Genomic DNA, 12,338 nt, shown 5'->3' on the forward strand with positions numbered 1-12,338 from the left:
GCGATTCCGCCACGGGAAAATCCACAGCATTAGCACAGCAGTGCGGAATCCCATAGGACTGCATGGGATGCTGTTTTTTTGTGTTTTCGTGGCAAAAACGCACATTAAAAACCGCCGCGAAAACGCAAAAAAAGCGACGTGTGAACGCAGTCTTAATGTTGTCAGGGCCGTGATTGAAATTGCAGGTATTGTAACTGAGTCTCATTAACTTGAATAGGACTTGGCTGTAGCCAGCTGCAGTACCAGCCACAGCCCCTGCAAATGTATGGCGCTGTGCCTTGTGACAATGAAGCGACTGCCGCGCCAGCCCCTTTCACTCAGGTAGGCAGGGGTGCTGGGCGTGAGGACCCCAATAATCTGACATTGATGACCTATACTAAAGTAATATTAAAGTCCTGTAATAACCCCTTTAATATCAGTGTCTGGAGCTGCTCTTTATGATCTATTCATCCATTCCTGGTGTTTATTGCCAAAGGAGAAATAAACTGCCATCATTTCAAGAACTATAAACCTAAATGGGCAGCCGTATAGCTGATGAGAAAATAATATAGAAAATGACTTTCCTTATGATGTCAAACAATTAATATGGAAATAGCATTTTATGACTTATATATGGTAGGAAATATGTCTGCCAATTAAGGAGAAGAGGTTTGACCTCTGCAGTCATACGTGCTGATAAATCTACAAGTGGAGGACAAACATCGCTGTATGCACCTATGCTGCATGTTATTAGATTGCTACGAAGGCTGTGGCTGGTAGTATGGAGGCATCTGTGGTTTCACCATGGGGGTGTCTTCTGCTAGTATTACTGGGGAATCTATGGCTGAGACTATGGGGGTTTCTACTTCTAGCACTCTGTGGACTCTGCTGCTAGCGCTGTAGGGGCATCTCTGGCTGGAATTGTGAGGGGCTTCAACTGCTTGTACTGTGGGAGGCATCTGTGGCTGGCACTTTGTTGAGCCTCTGTTACTTGTACTGTGGGGCAACTGTGATTGGTACTGTGTGAAGCCTCTGCTGCTTGTACTGTGGGACAACTGTGACTGGTACTGTGTGAAGCCTCTGCTGCTTGTACTGTGGGGCAACTGTGATTGGTACTGTGTGAAGCCTCTCCTGCTTGTACTGTGGGGCAACTGTGATTGGTACTGTGTGAAGCCTCTGCTGCTTGTACTGTGGGGCAACTGTGATTGGTACTGTGTGAAGCCTCTCCTGCTTGTACTGTGGGACAACTGTGACTGGTACTGTGTGAAGCCTCTGCTGCTTGTACTGTTGGGCAACTGTGATTGGTACTGTGTGAAGCCTCTGCTGCTTGTACTGTGGGACAACTGTGACTGGTACTGTATGAAGCCTCTGCTGCTTGTACTGTGGGACAACTGTGACTGGTACTGTGTGAAGCCTCTGCTGCTTGTACTGTGGGACAACTGTGACTGGTACTGTGTGAAGCCTCTCCTGCTTGTACTGTGGGACAACTGTGACTGGTACTGTGTGAAACCCCTGCTACTTGTACTGTTGGGCAACTGTGACTGGTACTGTGTGAAGCCTCTCCTGCTTGTACTGTGGGACAACTGTGACTGGTACTGTGTAAAGCCTCTCCTGCTTGTACTGTGGGACAACTGTGACTGGTACTGTGTGAAGCCTCTGCTGCTTGTACTGTTGGGCAACTGTGATTGGTACTGTGTGAAGCCTCTGCTGCTTGTACTGTGGGACAACTGTGACTGGTACTGTATGAAGCCTCTGCTGCTTGTACTGTGGGACAACTGTGACTGGTACTGTGTGAAGCCTCTGCTGCTTGTACTGTGGGACAACTGTGACTGGTACTGTGTGAAGCCTCTCCTGCTTGTACTGTGGGACAACTGTGACTGGTACTGTGTGAAGCCTCTGCTGCTTGTACTGTGGGACAACTGTGACTGGTACTGTGTGAAGCCTCTCCTGCTTGTACTGTGGGACAACTGTGACTGGTACTGTGTGAAGCCTCTCCTGCTTGTACTGTGGGACAACTGTGACTGGTACTGTGTGAAGCCTCTGCTGCTTGTACTGTTGGGCAACTGTGATTGGTACTGTGTGAAGCCTCTGCTGCTTGTACTGTGGGACAACTGTGATTGGTACTGTGTGAAGCCTCTGCTGCTTGTACTGTGGGACAACTGTGACTGGTACTGTATGAAGCCTCTGCTGCTTGTACTGTGGGACAACTGTGACTGGTACTGTGTGAAGCCCCTGCTACTTGTACTGTTGGGCAACTGTGACTGGTACTGTGTGAAGCCTCTGCTGCTTGTACTGTGGGACAACTGTGACTGGTACTGTATGAAGCCTCTGCTGCTTGTACTGTGGGACAACTGTGACTGGTACTGTGTGAAGCCCCTGCTACTTGTACTGTTGGGCAACTGTGACTGGTACTGTGTGAAGCCTCTGCTGCTTGTACTGTGGGACAACTGTGACTGGTACTGTGTGAAGCCTCTGCTGCTTGTACTATGGGGGCAACTGTGACTGGTACTGTGTGAAGCCTCTGCTGCTTGTACTGTGGGACAACTGTGACTGGAACTATGTTAAGCCTCTGCTGCTTGTACTGTTGGGCAACTGTGACTGGTACTGTGTGAAGCCTCTGCTGCTTGTACTATGGGGGCAACTGTGGCTGGCACTCTGAGGGGTGTCGGGGGGCAACTGTGGCTGGCACCGTGAAGGATGTTGGGGGCAACTGTGGCTGGCACTGTGAGGGGTGTTGGGAGCAACTGTGGCTGGCACTGTGAGGGGTGTTGGGGGCAACTGTGGCTGGCACTGTGAGGGGTGTCTTTTTAATTTTCAAATAATGACAGGTATACTCCAGAGTATCATCAAAGGGACTCAATGTCTCTAATAATATGAAAAGTGTCCTCTGTGTGTGGCCCGGGGTTTGGGCTATAAGGGAGCCTGACAACAATTTTTTCTATAGAAAAATCAGTAACACCTCTTCATTATGCCATGTAATAACTTTTTTATCATCCCCTAGACTGCCCGGCATACTTTGAAAAAAACAATTTGAAGGTGCTCCGTTCTATGTGATAATGAGCACAGAAAAGTCCAGTAGGCCCCTTCTGTGATTGGCAAAGGCACCACTCCATTTCTCATTGGTCTGGATCATATGACATTCATCATCCAAGCAGTGTCTGAAATCTTGCGTGGTACATAGTTAGAAGACCAGTGCATGCACGACCACTCTTCTGTTCAGGGCAGTGGATACATACATCTCTTGCTCATCAATCAGAAGCAGAGGGGTGTCACTATGGCAGTTCTCTGCTGCTAGTATTATGGTGGCATCTGTGGTTGGCACTATGGGGGTTCTTTGCATCAATTAGGGACAGGGGGTGGCATTAACTGGCATAGAGGGGACTCCGGGCAATGTCTGGAGATCTGTTCCTGGAAAGATATTTATCTTTGTACCGTGTAGAGGTCCCGTTACATTTAGCGATGCACCAGCGATCCCGACAATGATACGACTCGATCAGGATCGCTGGTGCATCGCTAAGTGGTCGCTAGTGAGCTGCCAAACAGGCAGATCTCACTAGCGATGCAGCAGCGGTCGGCGGTCGTTACTTACCTGTCACATTCAGCGAGGGTGACGTCTTCCGCCCGCGTCCATGGAGTCGCTCATCGGCGCCAGCAGGAAACCGACGACGAGAAATGGACCATCCCATTCTCGTGCGATCAGCGATATCCAGCGGGGAGCCGGGTCGGAGATAAGTGTCACATGTAGCGAGATCGCTTGCGATGTCGCTGTTGCGTCACAAAATCGGTGACGCTTTAGCAATATCGCTAGCGATCTCGCTATCTGTGAAGGGGGCTTTAGCCAGTAGATAAAATATTTGGAATTGAGAGTCCTCAGTGGTTGATACCTTTTAATGGCTAACTGAAATGATGGTAACAAATTGAAAGCTTTCGAGACTACTCACGTGCCTGATGAAGAGACCTGAGTAGTCTCGAAAGCTTGCAATTTGTTACCATCTTTTCAGTTAGCCATTAAATGGTATCAATTACTGAGGACTCTCCATTTGGAGATCTGTTCTACACTCATTATCATACATCGTGGGACAACATCATAGTATTTTTTCAAAAATATGCAATAGAGGGGTTGTTAGAAAGGCATCACAAGGCCTAAAAAACGAGTCCCGCCAGTGAAAACTGATGAAAGGTTCCCTTTAATTTGCATGGCTCCCTGTTTCTTCCTTTTCTTACCCCCTGGGCAATAATAATTTGCTTGCATCTAGATACCTTGAACAAGGCAGAGTAGCATTGGTGCTCCCCACCTCAAGCTTCATGGCACCCATTCTCCCATGCACATTCCTTTCCCTTACTATGTCCTTGACCTAAGACGGGGCAATTATTAGGCCAGTCTTGTTAGGTCATCCTCCCTTAGTCAGAGAGAAGTTTGTCTAGGGACTAGATTTATTCCTCATTAGAAAAAAATAAAATCATTTTTGCAAGAACTTTGCTTAACTCCCAAACGATGGAGCTGTGTTCGCCGCGGCTTCATTTTAACTCTTCCTTTGGGATAGGCAGTGTTATACGGTCTGAGCCAGAGAACAAAACATATTGATGGGAACATAAATGTCTGTTCTTTAGCATTAGTCATAAAAAGGTTTTAGAAGAACAGAAGACCCCGTCAAGCAATAACTTTAATGATGTAAAAATGGTTTCACTGCAAGAGGCAGTAATCGCCTGCGTGGAGGTTTTGGAGGAAGATGTGTGCAATTTGGAGATGGAGAAATTATTTCAGCTCAGAAGAAAAAAAGAGTAAATGTTCTTGAGGGTTTTTCAGTTGAGTTGCCGACAGTTTTGTATGAGTTGAGATACTTTTTCACTTGGTTTATTGTGGTTAGAAGAACACACATGAAAAACCGGTGGCAGGAGTAGGCACTCTAATGGGGCATCACAATTACAATACCTGGGACTATTGACGAGTGACTCTCCCGAGAGTCCAAATTATTCAATGCAATTCGAACGTGCCTCATTAGGTTTGGGGGTTTCACCAGTGTCCAAAGAATAAATACAGGCATTAAAAAAAAAAAAAAAAAATGGTGAGGAGAGCTACTACTCACCTCTCTTGCTGCCACAGCATTGCGCCCAGTCTTCTTCTGGATCCATCTGGCTCCAGTCTCGGCAAGGTCTTCATGGCAGGTGAAGTCTTCTTTTGTGTCTTACTTCATTCTTCCCTGGGCTGAGAAGGTCTTGGGCAACACATGTCATGAAGTCTTGACATCTCAAGGGCAGGACGTCAACACGAGCACATCCATGTCACGACGTGCAATATATTGTGCCATTTCGGGTTGGTGCTCAGGATGTTGCCTGTCATGAAGACCAGAAGAGACTGGGCACAAAGGGAGACAGTGAACAACCAGGTGGAAAATTGTGGCGGTGGGACTGTTGATCGGTGAGACGAGTACAATTTTTTTTCATTTTTTAGCCCCTTTTCCGACCCTCTAGAATCCAAGTAAATGTCAGTCGTGAAGCAGACTTTTTGCTGTATTTGTATTAGAAGGTGAGCAGTGTTTAAGAAGACGTTGTGGCGAGTGGGTTCAATTTGATGAACGTGTTCTTTGTTTTGTATATGTTATTTATATATAAAACGTATTTTACCCTTATGGTCGGGTTGTGTTTGGTTTGCTGGAGGTCTAACCTCCAGGCAGTCCTCAGCGATTAGGAAGGGCAGTCCAATAGGGGATAAAGTTAGTACACACTGGGTAAGATACAATTAAAGCTTTGGGAATAGTCCATATACTGGGAGGGGTTAGGGCAAATAAAAAGGGGAAGTACTTCATCAATGAGGAGTCATCAAAGTCTCAGACAGTGTTAGTACAAGGTTCAAGTACACATAGAAGCTGCGACAGGTCCTAATAGTACCAAGCTTCCAAACAGCTCCTGCTCGGTGCATCGAGAGTCTAGCGTAGATTCCTGGATGGTCCAGTGCCTATGTGTCGGAAGAGGCATTGGAGTCCATGTCTCATTCTCTCCTAAGATGAAGAGTCCAGTTGGGGAAGAGGAAATGGTCACGGGCCTCAATAAAGCTGAGGTGCCGGATAGGGAGTCACTAGTACCAACAGGAGCTGTTGAGCTGGGGACAGTTCGGGCAGACCGGAGGCAGGATGCTGAATTGTATTGTTCTTTGGGAACATCAATCGGAGTGGGCTTTGCCCCATACTGTATGTCGGAGCTGAATGTATCTGAACTGTTTAGTAAAACTGAACTTGTTAAATCAGACCCAAGATCTACTGTAACCAATCCCGGTCTCGTGAACAGAGATGTAGCAGAGGCTCCCAGCCCACAAGTAAGTGCTAAATGAGCACAATACAGCACACAAAGAAAAAATATCCATTTACAAGAGAGGTTTCAGGGTAAAGAGAAGTCAGAACCGGCCCACAGCACCGGCCCTGAGCACGCCTTCATTTTCACAAATCAAATAAAAAAATCCAGTTTATTTATTTTTTGTGAATTTGATTAACCTCAGGCCGAATGTTGCATGCACGCCACTCAGGATATGAATGTTATACAAATGAAACACGAGTTCTTGGTGGAATCCTGGGGAAATCTTACTCTGGCCGACCATTACAATTCTTCACAGTAGAGGGAAGGTAACGGTTTACATGCACACACCTATTACACATTCTGAGATGGAGTTGATCACAGGAGTTTTATTCAAGCTTCTTTTCATCACACAGAATCACTTCTCTTCATGCAATGCTTCATCAACATATATGAAAGTCTTTTCACAGATATCTTCTCTTCATACACATTGTCTTAACCTAGTCAGAACTGCACCTTGCTCGTGCAGCGAGGTGGAGGCAGGGGAATGAGTCTGGTGCTGTAGCCCTCTCACTTATAGATTGAGGTAATAAAGATGCTCCTGGCTGCTCTGACTGCTTCTATGATTACAGAAATTGCTTCCCAGGAAGAACTGGTGTATACAGCTTGTCTGATTTTAGTCTGACAGGAGACTCTCTAGCGCACACCTTACTCTTGGATGACATTAAGTGGCGATACGTATTATTCTGCACTACTCCTTTGTCTGGTTCTCAACGTAACCATTAGGTTTTATGACAGCATGAGGATTTGATACATGGTTGTAGTCTACAAAGGGTCTTTTGTAAAGACTGTGTGTTATGAATGAGTCACCGTAGGAGGCAAAAACAGAAATACTAGCTAAGTCCAGAAAACCAGAGAAGTTGGAAGCTATCGGATTGCAGACCCCTGAACCTATCAACAACAACTAGCAGTAGCCGTGGGGGGTTCCTACGGTGCCCTAGACCCCACGATCACAGCCGGAGAACTAAATAGCCTAAAGATGGAAAGGGAAATCTAAACTGCCCCAGACCAGACCCCAAAGCAATAGGCAGCCCCCAACATATAATGATGGTGAAGCAAGATGAAAAAACACTCACACAGATAGAAAGATAGGCTGAGCAAATGATGGGGCCCAAGCTAACTAAATAGGACAGGATAGAAAAGCTGCTGTCTGCAATCCACCAAAACCCTATCAAAACAAGAGCCAACAGATTGATAGGGAAAAAAGCCCTGAAGACGCTATGTGTTGTGAGTTCATTTTCCCCTCCGTCACTGAGGCCTGGTGAACTCCCTATTCTAGTGAAGGAAGGTAGTGAGCCTGATTATCAGGCACCTGGGACTAATGAAGACGATTGGCTGAGTGGAGTCACTGACTGGATTTAAGGCAGCCTACGCCCTTTCTGCCCTGCGGGTGATTTCTCTGTGGACTCTTGGACACCAGTCTGATTCCTGCTCTCCTAAAGCTAAGTTTTCTGTTTTGCCTTTTTGCATCTAAGATTTGTTTTTGTTTTTCTTGCTTTTTGGATTCTGCCACTCCCTGCTGGAGTGTGCAGTGTTCCTAGAGCTCTGTCTTCTGAAAGTACCTGAGTGCTGATTTCGTTTTTGAAGCTTAGTTGCTTCAGGGCCATTTTTATATCAGCTTGTTGGCTTTTGTCTCTGTTAGGGTTTTGGCAGATTGCAGACAGCAGCCTTCCTATCCGTTCCTATCTAGGTAGTTTTTGGGCCCCGTCTTTGCTCAGCCTGTCTTTCTGTCTGTGTAAGTGTTTTCATCTTGCTTCACCGTCATTATATGTGGGGGGCTGCCTATTGCTTTGGGGTCTGCTCTGGGGCAGTTAGATTTCCCCTTTCCTTCTTTAGGCCTATGTATCTCTCCGGCTGTGATCGAGGGGCCTAGGTCATCGTAGGAACCCCCCACGGCTACTGCTAGTTGTGTTGATAGGTTCAGGGGTCTGCAATCTGATAGTTGCCAACTTCTCTGGTTTTCAGAACTAGCTAGCATTTCTGTTTTTGCCTCCTACGGTGACTCAATCATAACAGCTATGCTTCAAAAAGACTATATCAGTACTCAGGTATTTTCTGAAGACAGAGCAAAAAGGAATTCAGCTCACCCCAGCAGGGAATGGCAGAAATCCAGAAAAACAAGGCAAAACAAAACCAAAACACAAATGCAAAAAGCAGAGCAGAAAACTTAGCTTTTGAGGAGCAGGAATCAGACTGGTCTCCTAGAATCCCTCTGAGAAATCACCAGCAAGGCAGAAGGGAGTCGGCTGCCTTATATCCAGTCAGCAATTCCAGTCACCCAGTCATCATCATCCTGCTCAGGTGCTTGGTAATCAGCCTCACTACCTTCCTTCACCAGAAGAGGGAGTTCATCAGACCTCAATGGTGAAGGGGAAAATGAACTCACAACAACTGTGGTTCTGATTCATCAAAATGTTTTTACTATAAATCTGGCATAAAACACTTTGCTAAGTCGCAAACTTTTTGTGCAGCTCAAATTTATATCAGAGACTATGGAGAACATTATTCTTGGAGCTGTGGGGGACTTTATACCTAGGCTGTGGGGACATCGTACTATGTAGAATATATGGGGGACATCATTGTGTAGGGGGCTGTGGGGGAATCAGACTGTATAGGGGTTGGGAGGGACATCATACTGTATATTGGGGTGCTGTGGTGGACATCATATGGTATATTGGGGGATGTTGTGGATATAACACTGTATGGACGGCTGTGATCACCTTCAAACGATGTAGGAGAACAGTGTGGAGGAAGATACAGTTTACAGAAGACAACGTGGTGGGCAATATGAGGGCATAATGTGAAAAGGGGGTAAGCATGCCTATGGAGAGGGGCAGCGTAAAATGGAGGCACAGTATGGAGAGAAGTTAGCTTGGTGGGGAGACAGTGTGGAGATATACAGAGTGTAAGAGAAAACTAGAGCCTAGAGAAGGGACAGCCATGATATTGGCTGTGGTTCCAGAGGGTGCACGGTGAGGCGGTTATAGCTGATGATGCAGACAGTGTGGAGAGTGTAGCTCATTAAGATGGACAATGTGGAGGCCATATACCATAGGAGACTTATTTAGGTCATAATATGGACAGATATTGTTATGCAGTGTAAAAAAGAAGTGAGGGAGCGCACATGAATGGTACCAATATGTAACAGGAACATTTATTAGAACAAACTTGCTACTATCCTTACAGGGATATGCATGCCCTGCATAACCCTGATGATAAACATGAATAAAGGAAATGATGCTGTAGGGAAGATTGGCAAATCAGATCCACATCAATTTCGGCTGGTCCTGTAACCGCTGCGGTGAAGCTTGAGCAGGCAGGAAAATCCCGGTGTCAAATGATATCCGTTAAGGCCGATATTGTGGAAATGAGGACTGGCAAGAAAGGTTCCGGCGTGTCTTTTGCCTGGTGGGTGGCTGGAGCGGGTGCAGGGGCTGGCAGATAAAACTCCAATAACCGGTGGTGTCTGTTGGGGCCGGTGCGTGCAGAGAGTACAGTGAAGCCGCCGTGTGCCACCCAGAAGCATGTGACCGCAGGTCCTGAGCGTCACGTGATGCAAAGGTCCTGAAGAGGAAGAAGCTGAAATGTCCCGTGGATCTCAGCTCCGGCCATGCGCCCTCAAGAGGATGAAGGTTAGACTTATAAATGTTCCTCTCCTTGTTTTTTAATGCGTCATTCTTGTTTTTCATTGTTTTATTGTTTAATTACTATCGTGTTCCTATTGGTTGTTTGTCTTTTAAATATGTCACTTCCCCCCATTTGTTAATATCACCTGATGAGGCATTCTGCCGTTGAAATCATCCCTTCAGTAAAGGATTACTTCATCTTTATCATCCTTGTCCCTCAGGGCTCCTCATAGGCCGCATTATTTTCTAATTCTAATTTTTGTGTAGGGGACATTTTAATAGCACTCTTATTTTAAAGGGCGCCGTGTCGGGATGTGCCGTAGAAGGGCGAATTTTGCAGAGACGAGATCTGGATGAGAAAAGTCATCATGGCATCTGAACAAGATGCAGACTCAATGAGAAAAGATGTCACCCATGAGGTACCTGGATGTAAATGTTTACTTGTTGATACTGACTACGTCTCGTCAGTTCTGTGGTTCCTGTACGGTCCACAGTTTGATAAAGGTGATGGATACTTTAATTGAAACCAAACGGCCCCACTCCCTGTTGAGCCTCATCCCTAAAGTGCATCACTTTTTTTTTTTTTTTTACTTTTGCTGGTATTTTTTTGGTGAAAAAGCGGGTACTTTATTCGTCCTTCTACCTTAGTCTCTAACCCATTCCTTTACTTTGGTGCTGAGGGTTGATGGGGTGGGGGTGCGCGCCGTTAGTCATCTGACTGGGGCACCATAACACCTTGTCCCGCTCATACGGCTGGGTACGTAACGAGGAAGAACATCACAACTAGTCTAATTTGCGACATGCTGCGGTACTCCTTACGACACAAATCTTACTCCAGTCTTTGACTGGAGTAAACTTTTTGACGAAGCTTTCGGAGGCGCACACCGATAAAATGACGTGTCAAATTGAAATGCGCAGGTCTTGATTAATCTGGGCCTATATTTCTATATGCACTTAAGATTTTGACAATTACAGTGGGACCATGCAGGTCTAAAACATGTTGCCTGTTTCTGCCTTTTTCATTTTTGTTCTGTTGTGTTCGACCTTTTTTTGTGCCTTTTATATTGCTGGATCAATAAAGGGATTCTTTTAAGAAGGTGTGAGCGCCGGCTATCTTTTGGACTGTTGCCATTACTGGAGTATTTTGCCGTAAACTTGCACAGGTGAGCCAATTGCTCCTTTTTTATCTTTTCTACGGTTTTGTGACACGAACGCTACATCGTAATGCAGAACGCTATTTTGTAGCACCAAATCCCATTGTGTAATATTTCACATCTAATGCTATTCTAGAACACAAAAGACGATATTTTGGGATCAAAAAAACCTACATCTTTGATTGCTAAAAGATCCAAAGTGCCAGTGCTAGATATTTTGAGATGGCTACACGGCAAGTCAACAATGAAGTCAGGTCATCTTGGTCCACAATCACAATATAAGAAGAAGTGATAAATCTGAATCATGAAAATTAATACCACATTCCGACTAGATTATCACTCGGGTACTAGAACGTCAATCCTGATATTTCTTGCACATCCCTTGATACCATTGGGCAGATCTCCAGAGCAGAAAGCCAAACATATAAAATATGGAGCTTCAAAATATGGAGCATCGGTGTTAGGAATTAAAAATATCAGATGAGGATTTTAGCTATTTGTACAGATTTTACTGCTGTATCCACATATGTGGGTAGTGTGAATTTCACACTACTCGTATCTGTCAAGCGGGATTTCGATTAATGTATTCTGCTTTGTACTATGGGGCAGATTAACTTTTACTGAACCGGAATTCTATTTGATACAATAGGAAACCTTTGTTTGCAATTAGAGGTCAGATGTTTCCTGTGATTCTTCACCAGGTTTGCACACACTCCAGCAGGGATTTTGGCCCCCTCCCCCCATACAGATCTTCTCCAGGTCGCTCAGGTTTCGGGATGTCACTGGGCAACATTGAGTTTTAGCTCCCTCCAAAGATTTTCTATTGGGTTCAGATCTGGAGACTGGCTAGGACACTCCAGAACCTTGAAATGCTTCTTACGGAGCCACTCCTTAGTTGCCCTGGCTGTGTGTTTCGGGTCATTGTCATACTAGAAGCCCCAGCCATGACCCATCATCAATGCTCTTACTGAGGGAAGCAGGTTGTTGGCCAAAATCTTGCGATACATGATGCCATCCATCCTCCCTTAAATAAGGGGCAGTCATCCTGTCCCGTTTGCAGAAAAGCACCCCCAAATTATGATGCTTCCCCCACTATGCTTCATGGTTGGTACAGTGTTCTTGGGTTTGTAATCATATCATCCTTCTTCTTCCTCCAAACACGACGAATGTAGTTGATAAAAAAAAATTACTTTTGTCTCATCTGACCACATGACCTTCTCCCATGCCTCTT

This window comes from Dendrobates tinctorius, unplaced genomic scaffold (assembly GCF_039654945.1).
Source record: "Dendrobates tinctorius isolate UK_male_01 unplaced genomic scaffold, ASM3965494v1 ptg000059l, whole genome shotgun sequence".
Lineage (NCBI taxonomy): Eukaryota > Metazoa > Chordata > Amphibia > Anura > Dendrobatidae > Dendrobates > Dendrobates tinctorius.